The sequence below is a fragment of the Crotalus tigris genome, unplaced genomic scaffold, assembly GCF_016545835.1.
Source record: "Crotalus tigris isolate CLP2741 ecotype Arizona unplaced genomic scaffold, ASM1654583v1 scf7180000018142.649072, whole genome shotgun sequence".
In the NCBI taxonomy this organism is placed as follows: domain Eukaryota; kingdom Metazoa; phylum Chordata; class Lepidosauria; order Squamata; family Viperidae; genus Crotalus; species Crotalus tigris.
Window position 1 is genome coordinate 283901 of NW_024096844.1, and position 22879 is coordinate 306779.

Below are 22879 nucleotides of genomic sequence, written 5' to 3' on the forward strand. Positions count from 1 at the left end.
CACACCTGGGTATGAAATGGTGGGAAATGGGGAGGGGGAAGGGACAACGGAAGAAGATCAGATCTCCACCAAATCAGCTTGTGCCAAGATCTTCAAGACCATTTGCCCTGAAAATGGAAGGTTGCCAGTTTGACATCTCAAGAGTTCCTCAAAACATCACACTGGCATCACATTGGCTGGCTGGAGAGGGGGGAACTGGTCATGGGAGTGGGATTGGGAGTTGGAAAGAATAGCTTTGTATTTTGCACGGGAACACCAGATTCTTCCTGACTTTGCTACAGCCAGTTTCTTTCAGTAACAGTTCCTCTGCTTCAATTAAATGCAGTCACGCGTCTTGCTTTCCCGAGAGAGCAAACTGGGGCAGGTCTGACACTTCTTTATCTGAGTTCCCCGGTTTACAGTATCAGCAGAACCGTCAAAGAAACCACCTCAATTACCAAGCACATCCTGGATCATAGATCGGGGCTACCTCTTGAGATCTCAGAGAGAGCGCATAAAGGCATTGGGGGGCTGGGGGGGGCAGGGACATCCTGCACACGGCCAGACGCTGCAGGCAGACAAAGACAGACAGGCCTCGGTGGATGAGAAGCTGAAGTTCAAAATAGGAATGGGACAAGCGATAACGGCTGTTCCTCCCAGCATTGAAAACGGAGGATCGGGTGGCCTCGTTTCAATTTCTGAGACTCACACAAGCTGCTTGGCAGGCAGAAACAGGCACCTGAGCCAGGGCAGTTGCTACGTTTGCAATCGACTCCAGCAGTGGACAGTTGCCCAAAGAGGCCTGGATGAGAACCCCATTGGAGACGGGCATTTTAAGGGCTAACTCAGTGCCTGAATTACCGGAAAAGCTTAAACCAGAGGTCCCCAACCTTCTGGGCACCAGGGACGGGTTCCATGGAGAGAGGTATTTCCACGGACCGGAGAGTGTGTGGTTTTGTGTGCTGCATCCCAAGGATGGGGCTTTGCTTGTTTGTGCAGACCGGTTGCTGGCATGCCGCAGCCCAGTACCAGTCCACTGACCAGGGGTTGGGGACCCCTGGCTTAAGCATTCAGTTTTATTCTTGAAGGATGCAAGATATCTGAAACACCTGACATTTTTGGCCTGTTTATTTCTTGCACCCATGATCTACTCTATGTGAAGATGACAGAGACACCTTCACCATCCCCACTAATAAACCTGGCGGTTTCTGGCTACTGGAGATTTACTACTAGAAAACTGTATCCCAGGCGGGGCCTGATCTGACCATACAAATAATTTATTTCTCTTTTTACTCTACCCCCTCCCAGCTGCACCCTACTGCATGTGAGAAAAAAAGATGTCTTGTTTTCTTCCCAGCTGTTTGGACATTTCCTCCTCTTCCATTTTTTGCAAGGAAGCCAGCTGGGAAGGGTTGGACCGTCACCTCTGATCCCAAGGGATGTGTCCTTCCACCCCCCTCGCTTCCCCTCTTGGCTCCAGGCCTAATTGGGAAGGAGGAAATCCTCTAATCGGGCTGGCGGAGTTGGTGGTCTCGGGCAACGACCAGGCAGCCAGTAGAAACAGAGCAGAGATTCCCTGAACTGGATTTTTCCCCCGTGGGAACCGGCAGCCCAGCGTCCGCTCTCTGCCAGCTGCCAAAATTCTTGCCACACTTAAGTCACGTGCTTTGCCTTTGCTCCAGAGCCCGGCAGGCTTTCTCAGCCAGGAGGAAAGGAGCAGGGCAGGCAGAGCCACAGCGGCCACCGCAAAGTGCTCTCCATCCCAGGACCAGGAAGCGAGGGCTCAGATTGACAGCATCGATCTGGAGAGGTCAAAGATGCAGCGGGATAATTCCCACAAGGCTTCGCTTTCAAATGTGGCGGAGAGGCTCCCTCCATCTATGGCAGTGGTTCTCAACCTTTTTAATGCCGCGACCCCAACCGGTCATAAGTCGAGGACTACTCAACCGGTCGTAAGTCGAGGACGACTCAACTGGTGCAGCGCCGTTTGCAGAATGGGACTTTTGGCGGGCTCAGCAGGGCAGAGACAGCCCGGACCATTCCTATTGGCTTTGGAAAGCCAATCGAATTAGACTCTATTCAAGAGAGTCTATTCTATTGGCTTTCAAAAGCCAATAGAATAAAAGGGAGTAGCACAGATAAGGAAAAGGGGGAAAAAATGGCGGACTGCGTTGTTTGGCGACCCCCGTGAAATGGTCGTTCGACCCCAAATGGGGTCCCGACCCACAGGCTGAGAACCACTACTCTATGGCACTTGGGCGATGCAGGGGTGGCAGTCTGTCTCTTTGGGGAAGGGGCTGCCTGCCTCTCTCCTTGATTTGAAAATGGCTAGCTCCTTTTCCAAATGCAGGTGAGCAGAAATTCTCCCGAGAGAGTGAAATTGTGGCACTTGTCCCCCCAACTCTGCCCCTGACCTGCAGGACGCAAGTCCATAATTCCCAGGATGCCTGAGTGAGGATGTGGCTGCACGAGGTTTGGTTTGGGGGCATCCCTGTTTATTTCTTGAATGTACGCACAATCAACTCCACACACGCTTGTTACAGCCTACAACGAAAACTGAACTGCCCCGAGGTGGCTAAGCAACAAAAGCGCTCATCACAAGTTCAACAATGCTCAGTGCAAGCACAATGACATTAGACTCCCCTGGGCAGTGCACACCAACCAAGTGGCATTTTGACATAAATAAATTACGATGTGCATCACTCCCTCCATTTTACAGTCAGACCACAATTTGCTAAGATTAAGGATATTAATTGGGGGGGGGGAACAGAGTTCCAGAGGACTGACCCATCTCCATCCCGCCTCTTTTGCAAAACCCGAAGCCAGAAAAGCAGAGGGCTCTTGCCCCCACCCCGGGACCCCTGCCACCCCAGAAGCCTCAGCTCCTTCCCCTAGAACAGGCCTCCGTGTTGAGAGGGAGGCAGTGGCTATATTCACCGGGGGGGGGGCAGGGGGAGGGTCCTTCTTTTGCACCACCTGCCTCCCGGTGGCCATTCCCCCCTTCCACTACACCAGTGTTTCCCAAACTTGACAATTTTAAGGCATGAGGACTTCAACTCCCAGAATTCCACAGCCAGCGTTGCTGGCTGTGGAATTCTGGGAGTTGAAGTCCTCATGCCTTAAAATTGTCAAGTTTGGGAAACACTGCATTACACAAAAGGGATTTCTCTGGGCTTGCAAGGTCCCTGCACGGAGAAGGCGACAGAGCACCAGGCTTGAAGACACCACGCAGGCCAGGAGGATGGGCAGGTGGGCGGAAGCCGCCTGAAGATGGGGCTGAGGGAAATCAGGAAAAGGGAGAGAAGGAGGCAGTCCAGGCAGGAGACAACCTGGATCCGATCCCCCGGCCCTGCCCTGTGTCCAGCCAGGAGCAGCTGAAGACTCTGGTTCTCTAGGCTGCACCTGGAGGTTCCACCATGCCAAAACCCCAGATCCACCTTCTTCTCTGAGAGCCTGTCCCATCTGCCTCAAGCGCTCTCAGCTGGGGGTCTTCACCATGTCTTCCGCCAATGACACCCCCCCCCCCGATCTCCCGTGGGAATTCTTTCAGCTGCACTGGGTGAAAAAGACCCTGAGACCAAAGGGAAAGGGGGACGGCGTCTCTCTTTGCTCCTGCTAACCGACCAGGCTGCTTTCTGCTCCGGACTGAAAGACTCAAATGACAAGAAAGTCCGCAAGAAGGGAAAATCTCTGTCCTGGTTTCATGTCTAGAGCTGGAGAGAGACGTTCTCCTGCATTCGGCCACTTCCCTTTCCCTTTCCGACCAGAGGCCCCTCTTGTTTTAGCTCCTTTCGGGAGATAAGCGAATTTGGGTGGCCGAGCGCTGGGCTGGGTGGTGTGATTGTGTGTGTGCATGTATTTGCCTGTGGGAACATCCTCCCTTCCTCTCAAAATAGCCTGAGCAGGAACCCTGCTCTTTATGGCCTGACGGGGGTTTTCTGGTGCCTTTTCCCAAGAGAGAGGCAGCTGACCTAGAGAACCCCCTCACTGCCCCCCACTCCCCACCCCATACCAAAGCTTTCCTGCCAGTGCAACGCTCCCACTTTTCTCCACTGCATCTCCTGTGAAGGCTACACAGAAGAGCAGATGGAGTTTGGTCGCAAAGAAAGCCATCGGGCTCCCCGACCCCCACCCCATTCCCTTCAACGCCTCCCATGGCTGTGAACGTGTGGGGAGAAGTGCTCTCGCTTCAAAGAGCCGCCCTCTCCCGCAGCATTCCTGGGCTTCTGAAGGCAACCAAGGTGGGAGCATGCTGGGAAGTCCCAGGGGGGCTGCGGGGCCAGTTTGGGGTGGCAGGCCTGGGTCGCACCCCTGGCCGAAAGATGTGGGGAAGATGACTGGTTGGCAAAGGCTGCCTGTGCCTCTGAATCTCTGAACCACTTATGTGCACGCTTGTGGAGGGGGAATCCTGTGTGTGAGAGTTAATTTGCCTCTGAATAAAACCTGTGGCTGGATCTCTGGGTAGGTGCATGGCTCAGTCTGAGTCAGCGCTGGGTTGACGTGCCAGGATGGGCCCCTTGCAGGCACTCCCGATTCGGCCCACTCGGGCTCTGTCCTCCGTGCTCTGGTGGAGAGAGGCAGCCATGCAGGGCTCCCCTCTTGGCCTTGGGGGCTGATGCCCGTCTGAGGCTGGAAGCTTCCAAGAAGCTATAAGGCGCGCACGCACAAACACACACACTCCTTGCTCACTAACAAGTACAGATACTCCTCAACTTACAACCACAGCTGAGCCCAACATTGCTCTTAAGTGAGACATTTAACAACATTTTACAACTTTTCTTGCCACAGTTAAGTGAATCGTTGCAATTGTTAACTTAGTAACATGGTTGTTAAGTGAAGCTGGCTTCCCCATTGATTTTGCTTGTCAGAATGTTGCAGAGGGGGATCACGTGACCCTGGGATACTGCGACCGTCATAAATATGGATCAGTTGTCAAGTGTCTGAATTTTGATCATGTGACCTTGGGGATGCTGCAAGGGTCGTGTGAAAAACAGTCATGTCACTTTTTTTCAGTGCCGTTGTAACTTTGAATGGTCACTAAATGAACTGTTCTAAATTGAGGATTGCTTGTATCACGGGGCCCAGGGCTGACAAACTGATCTACCCACGTTGGAGAAATCAACTTCCCATTGGGAGCCAGAAAAGCAGCTGGACAGGTGAACTGGGGGGGGGGAGGTGGCTCCCGTTTGGATTCATGCTTAAAAAGGTTGGTATGGATGGCCTCAAGGGCTCCTTCCAGCTCAAATCCTCAGCAGATTAGTGGCAGGAAAGTGGGGATCTGTGCCAGGTGGGGGGGGGGAATTGCTGAGCATCTTCTGGGAGTCCATGGCCCAAATCCCCTGAATTTGGAATTTATCTGTTTGATCTGTTTATAAAACTAAGAGTTTTATTAAACAGCTGGAAGCCCTTTGTGGACTTTTTGCTGAAAATGGGGTGAGGGGAAATAAGCTGGTGACTTTTGGATTTATAGATTTAAAAGGTTGAATCAGGGACGGAGGGCAACTATGTAATGTCAGAGCAAGCTTCAAGTTTGCTTGTAACTGCTGTAATGAACAGAGGTCACTTCTTTAATTATTCTTTCCTATCTCTATGGCCTTTCACAGTTATTCTTTTCAGCTTTTTTTAAAAAAATCTGTTACTTAATTTTTATTCTATATTTGTTTTTATTCTTGTAAAAATCTTCAATAAAAATCACATTGAAGAGAGAGAGAGAGAGAATGCACACACACACACACACACACTGGGCACTTCATCTGTCCTCCCCCCCCCCCGCGCATGTGCCCCCCTCCTTCTCCGAGGGCAGGGAGACGGTCAGGCCCTTCCCCAGCAACCGCTTAGAAGTTCCTCTTCACCGAAATTCTGCCTCTCTCTTGCGAGGTGGGGAATCCGTAAAATCCCACTTCCTCCCCTCTCCCCGTACACAGCGAGGTGTCTGCTTTGGGGTCTTTCCTGGGCTGCAGGCAGCTTCCTTTGGGGCTATCTCAGAATGGGCGGCCTGCTTTTGCCACTGACGGCTCATCCTTCCAGAAAGCCCCTCCCTTTCTTCACAGCCCTCCCTCCCCCCCAGCCTCAACCCTCCCCCCCCACACAAATCCCCTGCAGCACTACCGAATGAGTTGGTGGCTAGACCTGTTCTGGGATACCAGGATTTCTTACTTCCTTCCCCAAACATAATTGCAAGCTTTGACAAGGACGCCTCGTGTTGAATTGCACAAGGGCAGCCCGTTGCGCCAGGACCCGTCCCACGGGCACAGCGGGAGGAACCGCCTGCTCTGCTCTGCTCTGCTCAGGGTGGGAATAGAGCCCACAAGTGGAGGGGGCCAACCCAGGGAAATAATCCCGTCCCTGGCAGGGCAGAGAGGGGAGAAAGGCTGGTTCCAAGTGAGCTCATGGGCAGGCCAGAGACCTGCCAAAGGTGGTTCATGGCCCTCTTGGTCAGCTCTCCCTAACTGCCCCGTTTGCTCTGCTTGCAGTTCTCTCTATTTGGAGCATTTGGACGGCAGGCAGCAGACGCTGATCTCTCGTGCTCCAAGCACTTCCGCTTCCTTAAAAACAAAGACATTGAAGAACTGAACTGGCAAATGTGGCATCTTGCTTAAAGAAGAAAAAAGGCCCACACCGGGAGGCAGTTGTCCACATCCAAGCCAAGGTGCCAAGGGGGAGTGCCCTCCCACTGCCACAAGGCTGGGCTCCCAGAAGAGAGAGGAGGCCTGGAGGTCCTGGATCCGGGCATCCCGTGGGCTGCCCAGGCACAGAGGCCTCGGGAGGACAGGAAAGGACGGGAAACATCACACGGGTGAATTCATCCAGGGAGGGGCTCCAATTTTGGTCTGGGGAGCAAAGCAGGCATTTCCTAGTTTGGATGCAACCCCCAACCAATCTCTGACAAAGATCCGGGATGTGTGCGAGGAGAGGCAGGCAGGGCTGGCCATCGCAACTTCCCCAGCTGGCAGGACGGCCTGTCCGGCTGTGCTTCTCCGGAGCAGCTCTAAGGAAGAGTGGAACGGCTCTTCCCTGATCTGGGAAAGAAGCCTTAGACTCAGAGTCAGTCAACCCTCGACCTCTTTGCTCTAATCTTGCTCCAGATACCATTTTACCCACCCAGCTATCTCCATCCCGTCTGAGTGTATGTTATTTTCTTACAGCATTATTCTGTCCCTTCCAGTCCATTTCTCCAATTTGCTAACAAACAGAGCCACCCCAATGTTCCTTCCGTAAGCAGCATTGTGCAAGATGCAGAAAAGGTGCACCGTCTCTGCCTGCCTCCTTCGGGCCCCCCTGATGAAGGCAGCTGCAGTCACACTCACGAGCCCTGCCAATTTGGGGCAGGAAAGAGAAGGGAGGATCTTGGCTAGGGTCGATGTGGAAGGTCTAGGAAGCCTCCTGTTGTCCAGGCTGATTCCTGTATCCAAGACCAGCAACCGAGAGAAACCATAATAGAATTGAATTCAGAACTGAAAGGGCCAGTGGGCACCCGCAGCAAAGCGGCCCATCCTGCCCTGGGTCCTGAGCCATATTGTGCCAGTCAGGACAGGGCAAGGGCTTCCATCTGGCAGCTAGCCGAGCCAGAGGTTGCCAGTGGGTCTTGCGCTCAGTAGCTGATCCCTGTGCAAACTCGCTTGCTTTATAGTTGAGCTGCTTACAACCGCAGACCAGAACATCTTGAAAGTTAAACTACTCTAAGTGCTCTCTCCAGAAGGAGCCCATAAATATTCCTGCCTGTGACCATCAGCAACCTTTGCCCCTCCCTTTTGCACGTTCTGCTCCAAGGAAACGACATTCCGAGGAAGCCTGAAACACAACAGCACACGCCTACCCATTCCCCCTGCCGTTGCCCTCACCTGCCGCCTTAACACACTTCCTCTCCAATCACTCCTACAACTGCCCCAAAGGCGTTTCTGGTTGCCCCCTTTTATGCCAAGGGCTGGGCCACAGCCCTTCTCACCGGAGCAACTCACTGGGAAAAATCCTTCAGCAGCTCAGAAAGGGCAGCGCCAATGCTCTCCGCAAGAGGAAGGAAGGGGGGGCTGGGCATCCTGCTGCAACCACCGAGGGACAGCCGAGGGTTCCCGAGGGAAGGAGCAGGCTCTCCCGCTCAGAGAGCAGAGCTGGTCTCAGAGAGATGCATTTGGTGGGATTGAGTCTTGTGCAATACTGCATAATGTGCCATAAAAACTGGGCATGGTTCAGGAGCTGCAGGAGCCCCTTCATTGGTTTGCCTTCTTAGACATGGGGGAATTCTTTGCCTGGCCACCCTTTTCCCACCAGCCTCTCGTGGTGACGGTGCCTCCAAACACTGTTCAAAAGTCCACATCTGCTGCCTCTAAAATGAGAGGGATTCCAGGTTTACAGGTTTCAAAAAAGTCTTTCAGAAATACTTTAAAAACATTAGACAGACAGACACACACACACACACACACACACAGATTGTAGGGAACTGTTACTTGTCAGTGAATCGCCCAATGCCATCCATGCTTATAAAGGCCGGGGCTGCTCGCGCATGTGGGGAAGGGCCCCTTCCATAAGGAATTTCTTTGCAGCAGGAGAAGTGCTGGGGGGGGGGCTCTGACCAGCAAGTGCCCCCCACCGGACTGGGCTTTTTTGGGCCAACCTCAGAGGAAGACAGGCAGATGAGGCTGTCCCAAGGGCAGCTGGCAGAAAACCAAATATTCTGAACATGTTTATATGGTAAGATGTTTATAGAGTGAAAGTTAATGTATCCGGACTGCACAACATTACTCTAACAGGCCAATTGGGGGGGGGACATTTCAACATCAATTTCATGCCAAGAGCAGCTTCTCCTGAGAAAAAGGCTGGGTAGAGAAAGTGGGTCTCAGAATTGATTTAAAAGCCAAGCACCTCTTGAGGAACAATGGCTGAGCGTGGGCGTCCAAGAACACACACACACACACATGCTATGAACCCAGCATCATGGATGCAAGGTGGACTCTGGCCAGGATGGGGAGCAGAGAAGACCAACCTCCTGGCCACAAGTTCTTGAGATCTTTCAGGTCTCAGCCAGGCTTGGAACCCAAGTAGGGCCAGCTCTTCCCTGGGCCTGGACTGTCAGGAAATTTGGAGGCCAAGCATCGGATCGAGGGCCAAAAAGGCGGTTGCAGAAGACAACAACCACAAACTGCTTTGGCCAAGCTCGGCTGAAGAGGAGGTCCCCTCCCAGTCCCAGAAGTGCCCCATGCAGCAGGACAGGAGGCGCTCTGCAGCCTCAGGCCCCTCCCCCAGGCACTCAGCACCCACTCCTCCTTCAGGCAGCCCCACTGGGAGGGTCAGCAGCTGTCCCTCTGGCGCTCCTCTGGGCAGACCCTGAGCCTCACCTGGCCCAGGTGGCCTCCGCAGCCCAAAGGGCAAGAGCTGGTGCCCAGAACCACCACTGCCTACAGCCCACGGGGGAGGGGGGGAGCATACAAAACAAAACCTAGAAGGGGAAGATGCCCCACGGGTGCAAACACTGCTTGCGCACGGCTTCTGGCGGGGTGGGGGGACGGCAAGGCATCGTCGCTAAGCACGGCAGTGGGCAGAGGCTTCCCATTTTGACCTCTCCCCACTGCCATAGCCTCTGCACCGGGACTCCGGCCTAAAACCGAACAGGGCGTTTGGCTGCTGCCCCCCACCCTGCACCTGATCCAGCTGGCCTGATGCCAAACGGGCAGTTCAGCTGTCCCCCACTGCATGCCACCACTGTTCGCCCACACACACCGCCAGCAGCTGCACTTACCACCAATGCCCTGCACCCCCCCCGCACCACCAGAAGCCATGCGCAAGCAGCGTTTGCCTGCCACCGTCACCTTGGCAGATCTTACTCTCTCCCATAACTTGTCACCAATCGCAGCCCCCTCAGTCACCCTTCCCAGCACCATTGTTGCCGCCTGCCACCCGACTGACTGCCGGCTTCTTGTCCCGTGGAGCAAAACACCCGGGACCAACGGCGTCTGGGCCGGGGCGAAGGGCCAGGGGCCCGTTGCCCAGAGAGAATGGCCGGGGCAGGGCCAGCGGGGGAAGAAAGCTGGCTGGGAATGGGCCGAGGCAGCTGGCTGGAGGCGACGTGGGCGCGCGGCCAATGGTGGGAGCCTAAAGGTCCCAGACCGTGTGGGAAGCTGCTTCTGAAACCCCTGAAGCAAGGAGGGGCCTCTCCCCCCACCCCCCTCGAAGAGCAGAACCAGATTCAAGCAAAGGAGGGGAAAACACCACATCTACCGCATGCTCTTTTCTTGGCACACAATCTGGATTCCTTAACTCCGGAAAATACTCGGAAAATCTTGCTTTCTTCCTTTTAGGATAGCTCTGGCTTTCCTGGCCCAGGAGGTGGTCACTGGGGCTGGAGGACAGAACCCCACATTGTGCCCTGGCTGTGGGCATTTCTCCCCTCCTGCTCAATCTGCACACTTCATCTCGTGTTGCTTTTGCTGCACGTTTCATGCAAGCGGGTGCGCATGATTTAAAATCTAGTTATTTAAAATCTATTCCATAAACTGCCACGAGCAATTTCTGAATGAGCACATAAATAATTTATGTTACTCGAAATTTTCCATGATTCTCTGATCTTTTCATATTTTCTCAGAAACTTTCCTGAAATTCATGAAAACTTTACTAGGACACCAACGAGAAGTTCTAAAACTCCAAGGAAATGAAGCTGCCGGCTACAAGCACCCAGGGTGGACTATGATTCCCCCAGCTCTGCCCTCAGGTAAGAGGGTCTTCGGGCCTTCTCTAGCCAACACAGACCCCAGACCCGAGTCCCGGTGGGTGGCCCGTCCTCCATTCAGGGAAAGGTCTGCTGCAACCCCCTTTTTTTTCTCATGCTCCCAGTTTGGCCCCGGCCTCTGGCGCCAGGCTTGTTGACTTTGCCGCACAATGCCTGGGTCAAAAGCAGTCTGTTTGTTTGTCCTTCTAATGCTCGCCATGTGACAGGAGAAACCCTCAACCATTTCAAGAAAGCAGCCTGATCCGTCCTGTTGACTGTGACTCCCCAGCTCTGCAAGGCTCCTCCGTAGCAGTTGAACTCGGGGCGCCCGACGTCTGGGGCTGGGCTGCGCCTGTGAAGCGCCCCATTTGGATTCCCTCCAGACCAGCCTTTTATGCTCTTCAGCGAAGCTGGTCCTCACACTCGGCCTAATTGTGTGGCCTGGAACCCATCATCCTGGGCAGGCCTGGCGGGAGATCCTCCAGAGCCAGCTGCAAACATCTAGTCAGCTCCCCGATGCCTGCAGAGGTCAGGAAATGCCAATGCTGGTCTTTCATTCAGATCCCAAGGGGCTTGAGGAGAGAGTGCACTTTAAAGGGAGGGAGGCAGCTTCACCCAGATTCATTCCACCCCTTAATTCCAGCAACCTGGAATTAAGGCAAAAGTTCCTAGCAGTGAGGACCATTAACCAGTGGAACAGCTTGCCTCCAGAAATCGTGGGTGCTCCATCACTGGAGGTTTTTAAGAAGAGACTGGACAGCCACTTGTCTGAGACGGTATAGGTTCTCCTGCTTGAGCGGGGGGGGGGCTGGACTAGAAGACCTCCAAGGTCCCTTCCAGCTCTATTCTATTCTATTCAAAGGGGGAGGGGTGACGAGTTCAAAGGGGCTGTTGGCTCTGCAGAGGAAGCAGGACAGGAGGGAGAGGACAACGGTCAGCCTGCAACCTCCATCCATCTCTTGGGGGTCTCAACCTTGGCCAGGCTGAGGAGAAGATAAAAGAAGCAGCCCAAAGACCTTCTCTATTTTTCTCAGCCTCTCGAGAGCCGCTTGGCCAGAGCGAAAGACTCAGAATCACCAGCACAAAACCACTTGAGGAAGCTGGAAGTCTAGAAGAAATTCAATTTCTCTCTCCAACCCTCCTGCCAGTGAAGGGCCAGCTGCTCACCCCTGGAGCTGCAGCACACTCTTGCGTCTCCAGGCACACACAGCCAGCATCGGCCAGGGCAGCCCTGCCATGACATCCACCTCTGCCTGGCTGGCAGACCCACCAGCTGTGCCTGCCCTGCAGAAGAGGGAGGTGGGCAGCGTGCAGGAAGGAGCACCATATATCCCACCTCTCCTCTCCTAGCTGGAGAAGAGTCCGAAGGGACATCGCTCTTCCCCCCCACCCCCACCCTATGCCCAAAGCCGGGAAGCCAAAGGACGCTTAATTTCTGAGGTGCCTTTGCCTTGTCCAGCTGCCCCGTCAGCAGCGTCAGGCCTGGCAAAAACTGTCATAACGGATCGAGCTTTGTGAGGGCGATTAGGACTGTCCTAAGATGCACCTCTCGCCCTGGCTTGAAGGGGGGTTTCTGAATGCATCCACTTCATTTTCGCTTTTGTCCAGAGCAGCGGTTCTCAACCTTTGTGTGACGGCGACCCCCGTCACACGGACACACCGCGCATGTGTGGCGGCGCCCCATGCGCAGCGCACATGCGCGGCGGCAGCGCCCCCTGAGGGGGAAAAATGGCGGATCGCGTTGTTTGGCGACCCCCGTAAAATGGTCGTTCGACCCCAAATGGGGTCGCGACCCATAGGTTGAGAACTGCTGGTCCAGAGGTTGGGCTAACCTGCCCCCATCTGCCCCCCCTGCTGGCTCTCCGTGCCGCCTCAGGGTGGCAGGCCCAGACTGGCAGAGAGACCAGAGACTCACAAGCGCAAAGGATGCCAGCACAGGATCCAGATCCTGCAACAAACCCAGACGGCCACACTTTGCCCTCACAGCCACAGCACCCACTGCGGCATCTCACACCCGAGGTTAGCGGCTCCTTCGCCTGCTCCTCCCCCATCATCCGCCAGCCATGCGCCTCTGGACACAGAACGAATGGGACCAACTTTGGGCAAAAGAATTTAGGATGCCAGGTGGTTATCGGGAGTCGGAAGTTCTTTTACCTCCCGGATAGTCCATTACCGGCCTCAAAGGGGCCACTTTGCAAAAAAAAAATGACAACCCCGTTGCTGAGCAGGAACGGTTTCAACCAACACGCACAATGTTTGCTTTGTAGTGGCACTTGATAAAGAGGGCCAGTTTAATCTAGGGGTGAATGTGTGCCTAGAAAGCGGGAGACGGTGAATTCTAGTCCCGCTCTGGCATGAAAGCTGGCAGCTGATTGTAACCCGTCTCTTGTGTGACCTGCGTCTGCCTAACTAACCCACCTCTCCCTACCTCAGCCCAAGTGCCACCCTCCCTCCATCCGGTCACCCCAGGCATCTGATGAGCTGCAGGACAATTAACCAGTGGAACACCTTGCCTCCAGAAATCGTGGACGCTCCATCACTGGAGATTTTTAAGAAGAGGCTAGAAAGTAACTTGTCTGAGATGCTATAGGGCAGGTTCTCCTGCTTAAGTGGGGGGCTGGACTAGAAGACCTCCAAGGTCCCTTCCGGCTCTATTCTATTCTAAAGCTGCCGCTCACAAAAGCAGATGCCTTTTCATGGCGTCCGGGACACAGAAAAGCTGCTGTTAGATTCCTCTGGATCAGTGGTTCTCAACCTTTTTAATGCCACGACCCCCAACCGGTCGTAAATCGAGGACTACTCAACCGGTCTTAAGTTGAGGACTACTCAACCGGTGCAGCACCGTTTGCAGAATGGGACTTTTGGCGGGCTCAGCAGGGCAGAGACAGCCTGGACCATTCCTATTGGCTTTTGAAAGCCAATAGAATTAGACTCTATTCAAGAGAGTCTATTCTATTGGCTTTCAAAAGCCAATAGAATAAAAGGGAGTAGCACAGCTAAGGAAAAAGGGGGAAAAAAATGGCGGACTGCATTGTTTGGCGACCCTCGTGACATGGTCGTTCGACCCCAAATAGGGTCCCGACCCACAGGTGGAGAACTACTGCTCTGGATGCTTTGCCACTATAAAGTATCACATCCCATAATAGAAGAATACAATGAAAACTTTATTGTCACTTTAAATGTACACTATTCAGCATACATTAAAATGAAATTTCGTTGCACTCAACTCTCAAATAAATACCATCATGCATATACCCACATACACACACAGATGTGACACAGAGAAACATCATTGTCTAATTCAAATGTATACATATACATGGCGGGGGAAAAAGAATCCTGCGAATTTACAGGAGGGATGGTATAAGGAATGAAGCTGTTACAGAATCTAGTTATAAATACTTCGAAACCTCCTCCCAGAGGGAGCAACCTGTCTCTGCCCAAGAGCTGCCCCCAAAGAATGACCAAGAGGTTGGGTGGGAACAGCCCCAGAGCAGAGGCGCCAAAGGGCCAGAGAGGATGGGACAAGCCCCCCTGCAGGCCTCCCTCTAGGACTCTTCTGGAGCTAGTAAATCAAATAAGGCCACAGGATGTCCACTACTACTTAGTCTCTACTACAGTGATTCTCAGCCTTGGACTTTAAGATGTGTACACTTCAACTTCCAGAATTCCATAATTACACAAATGTGAAATTTGGACAAGTAGTACCGATTTTATATTGTAGATGAATACCCAGCCTTTACACAGGTCAGCATTAAAATAATAAACACAAAAAGAAAAAGGGAAATGTTTAAAATAATAAACACAAAAAGAAAAAGGGAAATGTTGTGCTGACAAATTCTATGTCAAGGAAGACAGCAGAGTGAACCTAACTCTCTGCAACTTCACTCCATCTAAAGTCTTCCATTCTTAAATATTCACACGGGCAGATGCCTGCAAGGCCTCCCTGGAGCACAGCTCCAAAGCGTTGGAGGAGCAAAAACCCCTGGTCCCAAAACCCCCCCAGGCCAGTCTGCTTTGCAAGCCTCTCCGGATGCTTTGAGGAGCAGGAATTGCCAAGTTCATTCAAAGACAGAATTGGCACAGCCACTGAACAGAGCCTGTCAAGCTAAACCACAAGCGTTCCCGTCCCCAATCCGTGTTGTACCCACAAAATAAGCAACTAATACCAACACGCCACTCTTCACATCAGTAGTTCATACTCTGTGCATTTGTGACTTGAAAAAAAAAAAGAACTTGAGGCTACTAAGAAGGGACTGCAAGCTGCCTTCCTCCCACTGTTTTTAACAGCTCCTCTGCCTGGGACATAAAAGGAGGACCTACCGAGTAACCAGGGGCTTTCCCAAAGGAACACATGCATGGCTGCAGTCACTGCAGTGCCTGAACTGGTGAAGAGATATGGAAGGGGGGGGGCACTGAAGGGAGGGGGCAAAAGGGAAACAGTCCCTCCGCTCTGCAGATTAAGAGTTGCAGCCCCCCCCACTAAGAAGTACACACACCCCTGTCCAATTTCAGTTCCCAGAAACCCCAGAAAAAAATATACCCTAAAAAAAGCCCCCTCTTAAAATCAGCTTCTTGATTATCGGGCCGTTTGTGATCTCTAGCTAGGAATGGCTAAGTTTACTTTGGAGTCCTTCTATTTAAAATATTATTTGTGCTAGGAAAGTAGTGGTTATTATTCTGGGTGCCTCGTTTCTGGGGGCTCCACTTGGTGGAAGAGGAGGCAACACAGGGCTGGCTGTGGGTATGAGCCCCCTCCCCACCCAGGCTGGAGGGGCTGCAGGAGACGCAACCCCAACGGCCAGGAGAACATTAGTGCCCCTTGCAGGCCCGAGGGCAGGTCTCTCCATTGCTCCGCCTTTGCCCTCGGGGACTGGCACAACTGGCACTCGCTTGCCCAGTTCCTCGAGAGGCTGGCAGCTTCTGCTTACCCAGAGAAAGAGGAAGGTGGCTATTTTCCTCCTCGCTTCTGAACTAAGCCTTTGGGCACACCAGGGGATCAGGTGGAGAAAGGGCCAGGGGCATCCTCGTGGGCCTGACCCCCACCCACCCAATCCAGATGCAGGGGCTGCAGCCTTGCAAGAGGGCCACGCACTTCGTCTGGCTGGGAAGAAAGCGCCCCCACCCCCCCCCGAAGGGCTGGGCAGGACAAGCTGGCTGCTCTCCGAGATGGATGGGCACAGGAAGGGGCTCAGGCATCCATCTCACTGATGACCACTCAGCTCAGCCCTGAAAGCCCGGCCCCCTTGCTCCGGGCACCCCAAGTGCAGGGGAGCTTTCCCCGTTTGCTCGCTTGAGTGAGGGGGTCACAAAATGGGTCCCTGTGGCACAAGTTCCAGCCATGGACCCTTAAGTTCCCACCTGGTCTGGGAGGGGGCCTCAGGGGGCCTCTGCTTGGGGGGGGGCATTAAAAAAGGCAGTAAGTCTTGGGGGGGCACCCTGCAGAGACAGCCTGATGATCCAAGCTGTCACTGGCAGGAGAGGGGGGGCTGCCCTCCTTCTCGGGCTGTGGCTCAGACCAGACGGTGCCCCAAAGGGAAACTCAGGGAGGGAGAGACCCCGGCCGTCAATGGCCTGAGGAAGTTGGGGTTTGCCCAGCAAGGCCGAATCGGATCTTCTGTCCCTGACTTGCCCACAAGGGCATTTGAGGGGGCAGAAAAGGGCTGCTGCATCCAGAGAGAACCCCTTGGCTGCTGGGGCTTCTTCCAGGGTTGGGAACCCCGAATCTTCCGGTGCCAAGTCCCAAGGGAAACAGTGGGGCCGAAGGGCAGAGAGCGCCACGCCAGCCCATTTGCCCAACCATCCTCTGGAATGAAAAGGAATCCTCGGAGCAAACAAAAAACTTTCCCAACACAGAAGTAGGGAGAGGAGCTTTGCTGGCAGTTTCAGCTGCCAGCCCCCCAAACACTGGGGATGCTCCCGGCCCCTTTCCAAGGCCCCAGACCAGATCGTGGGCCGGAAATGGGCCACGGGTCTCCCCACAACCAGCTGGGTCAGGAGCAGCAGCAGCAGCAACCGACTGGCCAGGACTGCCAGGCTTCCCAAGGGACCCTGTGTCGCCTGGACACGAACCCCCGGCCACCCCAGCCGAAGGAAGGAGAGATCCACAGACTCCCATGGAACTTTAGGCAACCTCCAGACCACCACAGACAGCCCAGCCACACCTGAGGGGGGGGAGTGGCCAGGAGCAGCCCTGGCACCATCCTGGGCACACACACACAAACCACCAGGTCAGGCTTACAGAAGGGCCCCCCCTCTGCCCGCAGAATCGAGGGGCACCAGGAGGGGGAGGCACCAGCCGCCTCTGCACCAAGGCCAGCCTCCAGCAGTAACCGTTTCCAGATGCAGGGCTGGAGCAAGAGAAGCCGGGCCGGAAATGGTTTGGGAGAGGGAAGGGGTGCTCCTGAAGGGGGGGGGGCAAGCTCTTGGTTCAAAGCCAGCCAGCCCCACAGCCCTCTTCCCTGCAGGAAAGGCACCACAGCCCAAAGCCTGGGGGTCCTCTGAGAAGCTTTCCCAGGGCCAGGGGGGGGGCTATGATCCGGATCCGTTGGGAAGGGGTCCCTATGCCGGTGGGGGTCCCAGGCCATTAGGAGAGCTACCCTCCCCGTGCTCGGCCTTGGAATGGCTGCTCACCTCTCCCAGTCTGCCTGGGGCCCCAGGGCATCCCTGGGAAGAGTCAACAGCCACATCCTCCAGAAAGCGCCCCCCAGGGATTACTGCCCTCCCCTTCATCACTCTGGGAAACCCCTTCAAGCAGCCAAGGGGAAGGACTGGATGTGCTCGCTCCCCAGGCACATCTGGATCAGGCCGCTTGCCTCCCAGTCCCCATCAGGGCAAGCCGCTCCCAATTCTACCCTGAATCCCAGGGATGCTCTTCTGTTTCCACCGCATCAGTCACGGGGGGGGCGAGGGGGGCAGGCAACAAGCACAGCTGGCTAGAGAAGAGCCTCTTTTAAACCAGCCAATCCAGATGCAGAGGCACCTCAAGTCCTTCATCCCCAGCTCCTCTGGCCGCCTCCTGCACAAGGCAGCCTCTGCAGACCTAGCAAGGGGACACCAGCAGAACAGCCCCCCCATCCAAAAGGAGTCCTGAAGACCAGAAGGGGGAACGCCTTAATGGTCATCTGTCCCATCCCCTGCTGAAGTATGGTCTGGAGAGGGTCTCAGACAAGTGACCACTGGCCTCTGCTGGGCTTCCGAATGCCAGGAGCCGCAAGAATATTCTGCAGACAATCTGCAGGATTTCCTAGAAGCCAAGCCCACACCCTCCCCCCCCCAGGCAGGAGGTCGACCCTTCCTAGGATAGCAAAGTTGCCCGTGAACCCCAAAGCTCCAAGCTGGGGAAGCTGCTTCTACTGAACGGCTTCCTTCGGCTGATCCCACATTCCTGCTGCTTTGTGCCCAGCCAGAGTCCCCACTCGCAGGAGTAGCAGCTGAGAGGCTGTGTTGAGCCACAACAGCCCCAAGAAAGGTGCGGCTTTCCAGGCAACCCCATCCTGGGGTGGGGGGAGGGGGGCTTTTATTATAGGGTGGATTGTTTAAATTTCGTAGGGCACCCAGAGTCACCTATGTGTGCGCTTGGAGCTAAACAAACTAACTCTGAGACGTTTCCTGCATTCCCACAGCCAGCCAGGGCAGGCCCCGCTTAGCTTCTGAAAGACACTGGAGTCAGTCAGGATTGTGTCTCCATTCATGCCAGAAGCCCCAGGAAAAGCTGGGAAAACACACTCCCTCCCTCCCTCCCTCGCCCTCTCTCTCTCTCTCTCTCTCTCTCTCTCTCTCTCTCCCTCCCTCCTCCTCCCCCCCCTTATTTGTGAGCAATGTGTGCTGCAGCAGTCAGCAAGGTATTTGGCAGATCCTTTAGGGACCGTCTCTATGACACCCTCATGCACCACACAAAAGCCCTTTCGAGCATTTGCAGCCCAAGTCCACAGGGAAGAGACAGTCCAAAGCAGCCCCAAATTAAAGGAAAGAAAAAGCCAGAAAGTCCAGAAAAGGCCTCCTTGCTGGCAAACGAGGGCCCCATCTCCCACCAAGGCCACGAATTTGTGGCATTAATATTTTCAGGCAAAACAGTGGCCGGGGGTGAGTGACCCAGGAGGAGAAATCGCTTCCGCCTGGCGAACCAGCCGCTGGTCAACGTGGCCAGAGGGCCTGCAACACACTTGATGGATTGGGAAGCGGGTGGAGGGCAGCAGAGGAGGACAGAGGCCCCCTTCGGCCTGGGCCTCCGAGAGCCCCGGTGGAGGTGACTCCCTGCCCAGTTTTAGCCACAGGGAAACACCCAAGCAGCACCAAACGGCGCACTGGGCACCCTTGCCCTGCAAGGATCCTGCCAAAGGGTTGCCCAGATGGGCAGAAGGGGCTGCAGCCAGCAGCGGGTCAGAATGGTGAAAAGCAGCAAAAGCCGGAGCTGCCTGCAGCCGCTCGGTTCTGCCTCAGGGGCCTTTCTGGCTCCCCCACGACCCCCCTCGCCGTCCCCTGAAAAGGCTGCGGGGGGGGGGGAGCAAGATGCTCCTGGGAGGCTGCCGAATCCCTGACAAGTTCCCAAATGGCTCATTGACCGTCCCTGTTGCTATTTTCAAAAAGAGGCTTACAAATATTTCTCCAGATCCTCCTACAGGCTCTGAGACAGAAACAGCTGTGGGGAAACTTGGCCAAGAGAGCAGCAGTCAAGGCTCTGGGACAGCCCTGAGCTACATTCCTCCCGCTGAGAGTGAGGGAAGGCGGGGGGGCCCTCGTTCCTCCCCAGAACACCCAGAGGTCGGACTGGCACTCCTGGAGGAGGCCTACTCTTGAGGACAGCGCGGGCGCGGTGCTATTAGGCAAAGCAGGCAGGGCAAAGGGGGGCTGGCACGGCCACAGCGGCATCTCCAAAGGAAGCCGCACCAGGGATGCAGCCCTCGGCTTCTGTGGCTACTCTGGGCTCCCCTTCCGCACAAAGGCTGGATGTGCCTTCCCAGTGGATGCTTCCCTTGGAAGGGTGGGTTGTGTTTCTGGGTGTGTGTGTGTGTGCGCAAACTGGGAGGGGGGATTTTCTGCATACCTCTGCAGCGTTTGCAAGCTTCCCTTTCGCTCAGCCCAGCTCCTGTGGCATGAGAGGCAGGCAGGGCCTGGGAGAAGGCCAGGCCTGGCGGAGGAGTGCAGATGCTCACCTCATCAGACAGCCAGATTCATGGGCCCCAAATGACTTGGGGGGGGGTGTCCAGGGCAGCGTCAGCATCCCTAGCCCAGGGAGAACAAGAGCTGGAAAGTGGCTTCTTTTAATCAAACGTGGACCCAGAGATGCAGATCCAGGATCACCAGCGGTCATGTCCCACCTTTGACTTGGTGGGAACCACTTTCTTGGTTCTCACAATGCAACAATCCATAAACAGACCAACTTAGTGATCATACAACGTGCTTAGCCACAAAAAAATAACCAAGGCTAACATTAACTAAAGTGCACAGTGGCCTTGTGAAATGCGTGAACTCGGCAACTAAAAGGATCAAACTACAAAATCTCAGTGCTCATGAAGATACGGTATAAGACTAGCCTTCCCCTGACTCACTTAGCCAAAGAAGCAGCAAACTAGTGGCAAGAAGGATCCATTTTTATTCGTTTATTTTTTATCATAGAGAATAAAATATAAAACAGTAAAAGAAACAAACAAAATTGAAACAAAACAAAAGCATACATTCAACCCCAACAACACCCAAAAAGAAAAAAATAGTGTACAAAAAAAGAAGGAAAAAGCGGTCAATTAAATTTAACACCCTGGCTGGGTGCTGAAAGAAAAGAAAAAGCAGTAAATTCTTCTCCTCCATATACATATACATATACATACACACACACACACAAACACACACACATTTATATGTATAAAAGACGAAAAAGCAGTCAGCAGGTTGAGCTAATCATCAGGGTCAATAAGGGTTGATTTTTACCACTTTTAAATACAGGCAGTCCTCGACTTACGATGATAATTGAGCCCAAAATTTCTGTTGCCAAGCGAGATCTTTGTTAAGTGCATTTGCCCCGTTTTACAAGCTTTCTTGCCACAGCTGTTAAGTGAATCACTGCAGTTGTTAAGTGAGTACCAGGGCTGTTAAGTGAACCTGGCTTCCCCCCCACGGACTGCGCTTGTGAGAAGGTGGCCAAGGGGGGGGGGTCACACGATGCTGCAGCCGTCATAAACACCAGCCAGTGGCCAAGAGTCTGGATTTGGATCACAGGATCACGGGGAGGCTGCAAAGTCCCTTTTTTCAGTGACATTGTGACTTTGAACAGTCACTAAATGAACCGTTGTAAGTTGAGGAATTCTTGTACTGGAGAGTTTCTCCCAAGAGGGCAAAAGGTCCGACTTCCTTGGCCTCCACACCAGAAATAAAGTGCAAGTATAGCACAGTTGCACCTTTGCCCCAAGTTCAGGAGTTGGCGTGGGGTGCAAATCTGACCGTTTTTCTAGGGGAATCCTAGAAAAAGGGAGATGGAAAAAGGGAGGAGGCGGCAAGCTGGGAACTCAAGGCTCACAAGCAGCAGGAGGGAGAGCAGCAGGAGGGGGATGCAAAGGAAAGCAGGGGGATGGAAGGTGGGCAGTAAAGGGAAAGCCAGGGAAGCAGGAAAGGCGGAGGGGAGGGGAAGGGGCTTGTCCCGGGAGCAGGAGGGGCTCTGCTAATAGGAAGAACGAAGAAGGTGCTTCGGGAGACAATGAAGGGAGAGCTGCAGTTGGGAGAAAAATGCCCACAAGAGATTTTGATGGCCACAACTACGAGGGGAAAGGCCCCGCCTGGCAGGAAGGCAGACAGAGACGCTGCCCAGAATGCAGACAAAGAAAAACACAAGAGAAATTCTGACGGAAATGTAAAATTGTTAAGGAAATGGATGAAGAGCGAGAAGGCCAGCAGGTGAACAAAAGTGAAGACATTTGGGATACAAAGGGAGCAAAGGCTGGAAGTAGGCTTTTATTTATTTATTTATTTATTTATTTATTTATTTATTTATTTATGAGACTTATATACCGCTTTAAGTGCAAGCACTCTCTAAGCGGTGTACACCAATAAGCAATGTGTATATATATATATATTTACACTGCCCCCAACAATCTGGGTCCTCATTTTACCTACCTCGGAAGGATGGAAGGCTGAGTCAACCTTGAGCCGATGAGATTTGAACCGCTGACCTGCTGAACGCAGTCAGCTAAAGTGGCCTGCAGTACTGCACTCTAACTGCTGCGCCACCTCGGCTCTTTTAGAGACGTGCATGGGAACAACTTACTATGAGATGTCAAAGAATGGAAGCAAAATGAGTGCTATAAATAGTCCAAAAATGCTGGATGAACGGAGCCCTGGTGGTGCAATGGTCAGAGTGCAGCACTGCAGGCTAACTCTGCCCACAGCCAGGAGTTCGATCCGGACGGACTCAAGGTTGACTCAGCCTTCCCTCCTTCTGAGGACCCAGACTGTTGGGGGGCAAGGTGCTGACTCCGCAAACTGCTCAGAGAGGACTGTAAACTGCAAGTCTATTGCCCTTAAAAGAGCAAGTCACAAACTCTGTAATTTACAGAGGGTTGAAAAAGCTCCGACTGCAGGTGCTAATGAAATGCTAAACTACGGACGCCAGGTGTTTACTTGCTGCGTGCAGGGAGGCTGCATCCATGCTGGACTAGCCACGGTGGCTCCCCTCTGCAATGGGAACGCAGCAACCGTGAATGTCCCTGGGAAAGGAAGCATTTGGCAGAATCCTGATGGGGGATACAAGAAGCCACAAGAGGCGAAACCGGGGAAGAGCCGTGTGGCTTTATGTCAGGCAGGGACGGTCTGCAGACCGCAATATAAATGTGAGAGCACTTGATTTTTCTGCACATTAGAGAAAGTACACAATAAGGTGAATTATGAGCAGGGAATAAGACAAGGCTGGGTTACATCGCCTGGTTCTTTAAGGTATTAATTGATAAATCAGAAGGAAGCCTTCTGGAAACAGCAAAGAGGTTTGGCTTGGGGACAGGAAAGGATATGCACTTTTATGTGCCGGTGATGTCATGTTTTATTCTATTTGACTTTATTTTTATTTATTTATTTAGCCGGGATTTATTTTTTATAAATAACAATGGCTGAGAAAATAAATGTAGCGCAGCAAGGTTTTGATTACAGAGTCCCAGCAAGGAGTGATGTACTTTAGTAGGATGTCACGAAACCAAGAAATATTAAAGCCGCAAATGC

The 22879-nt window shown here is 53.6% G+C and overlaps 1 protein-coding gene across 3 annotated transcripts in view; it reads right to left on the bottom strand.

Moving 5' to 3' along the window:
• RXRA (retinoid X receptor alpha) overlaps nucleotides 1-22879 on the bottom strand; it is a 94210-nt gene that overhangs the window by 43379 nt on the left and 27952 nt on the right. The window contains exon 2 of one of the 3 annotated variants that reach the window (XM_039348341.1): nucleotides 7938-8302. The exons of the other annotated variants lie outside the window; for them this stretch is intronic. The gene's annotated coding sequence lies outside the window, so the exon portion shown is untranslated. The remainder of the gene's footprint in view (nucleotides 1-7937; nucleotides 8303-22879) is intronic. 3 annotated transcript variants of the gene reach the window in all.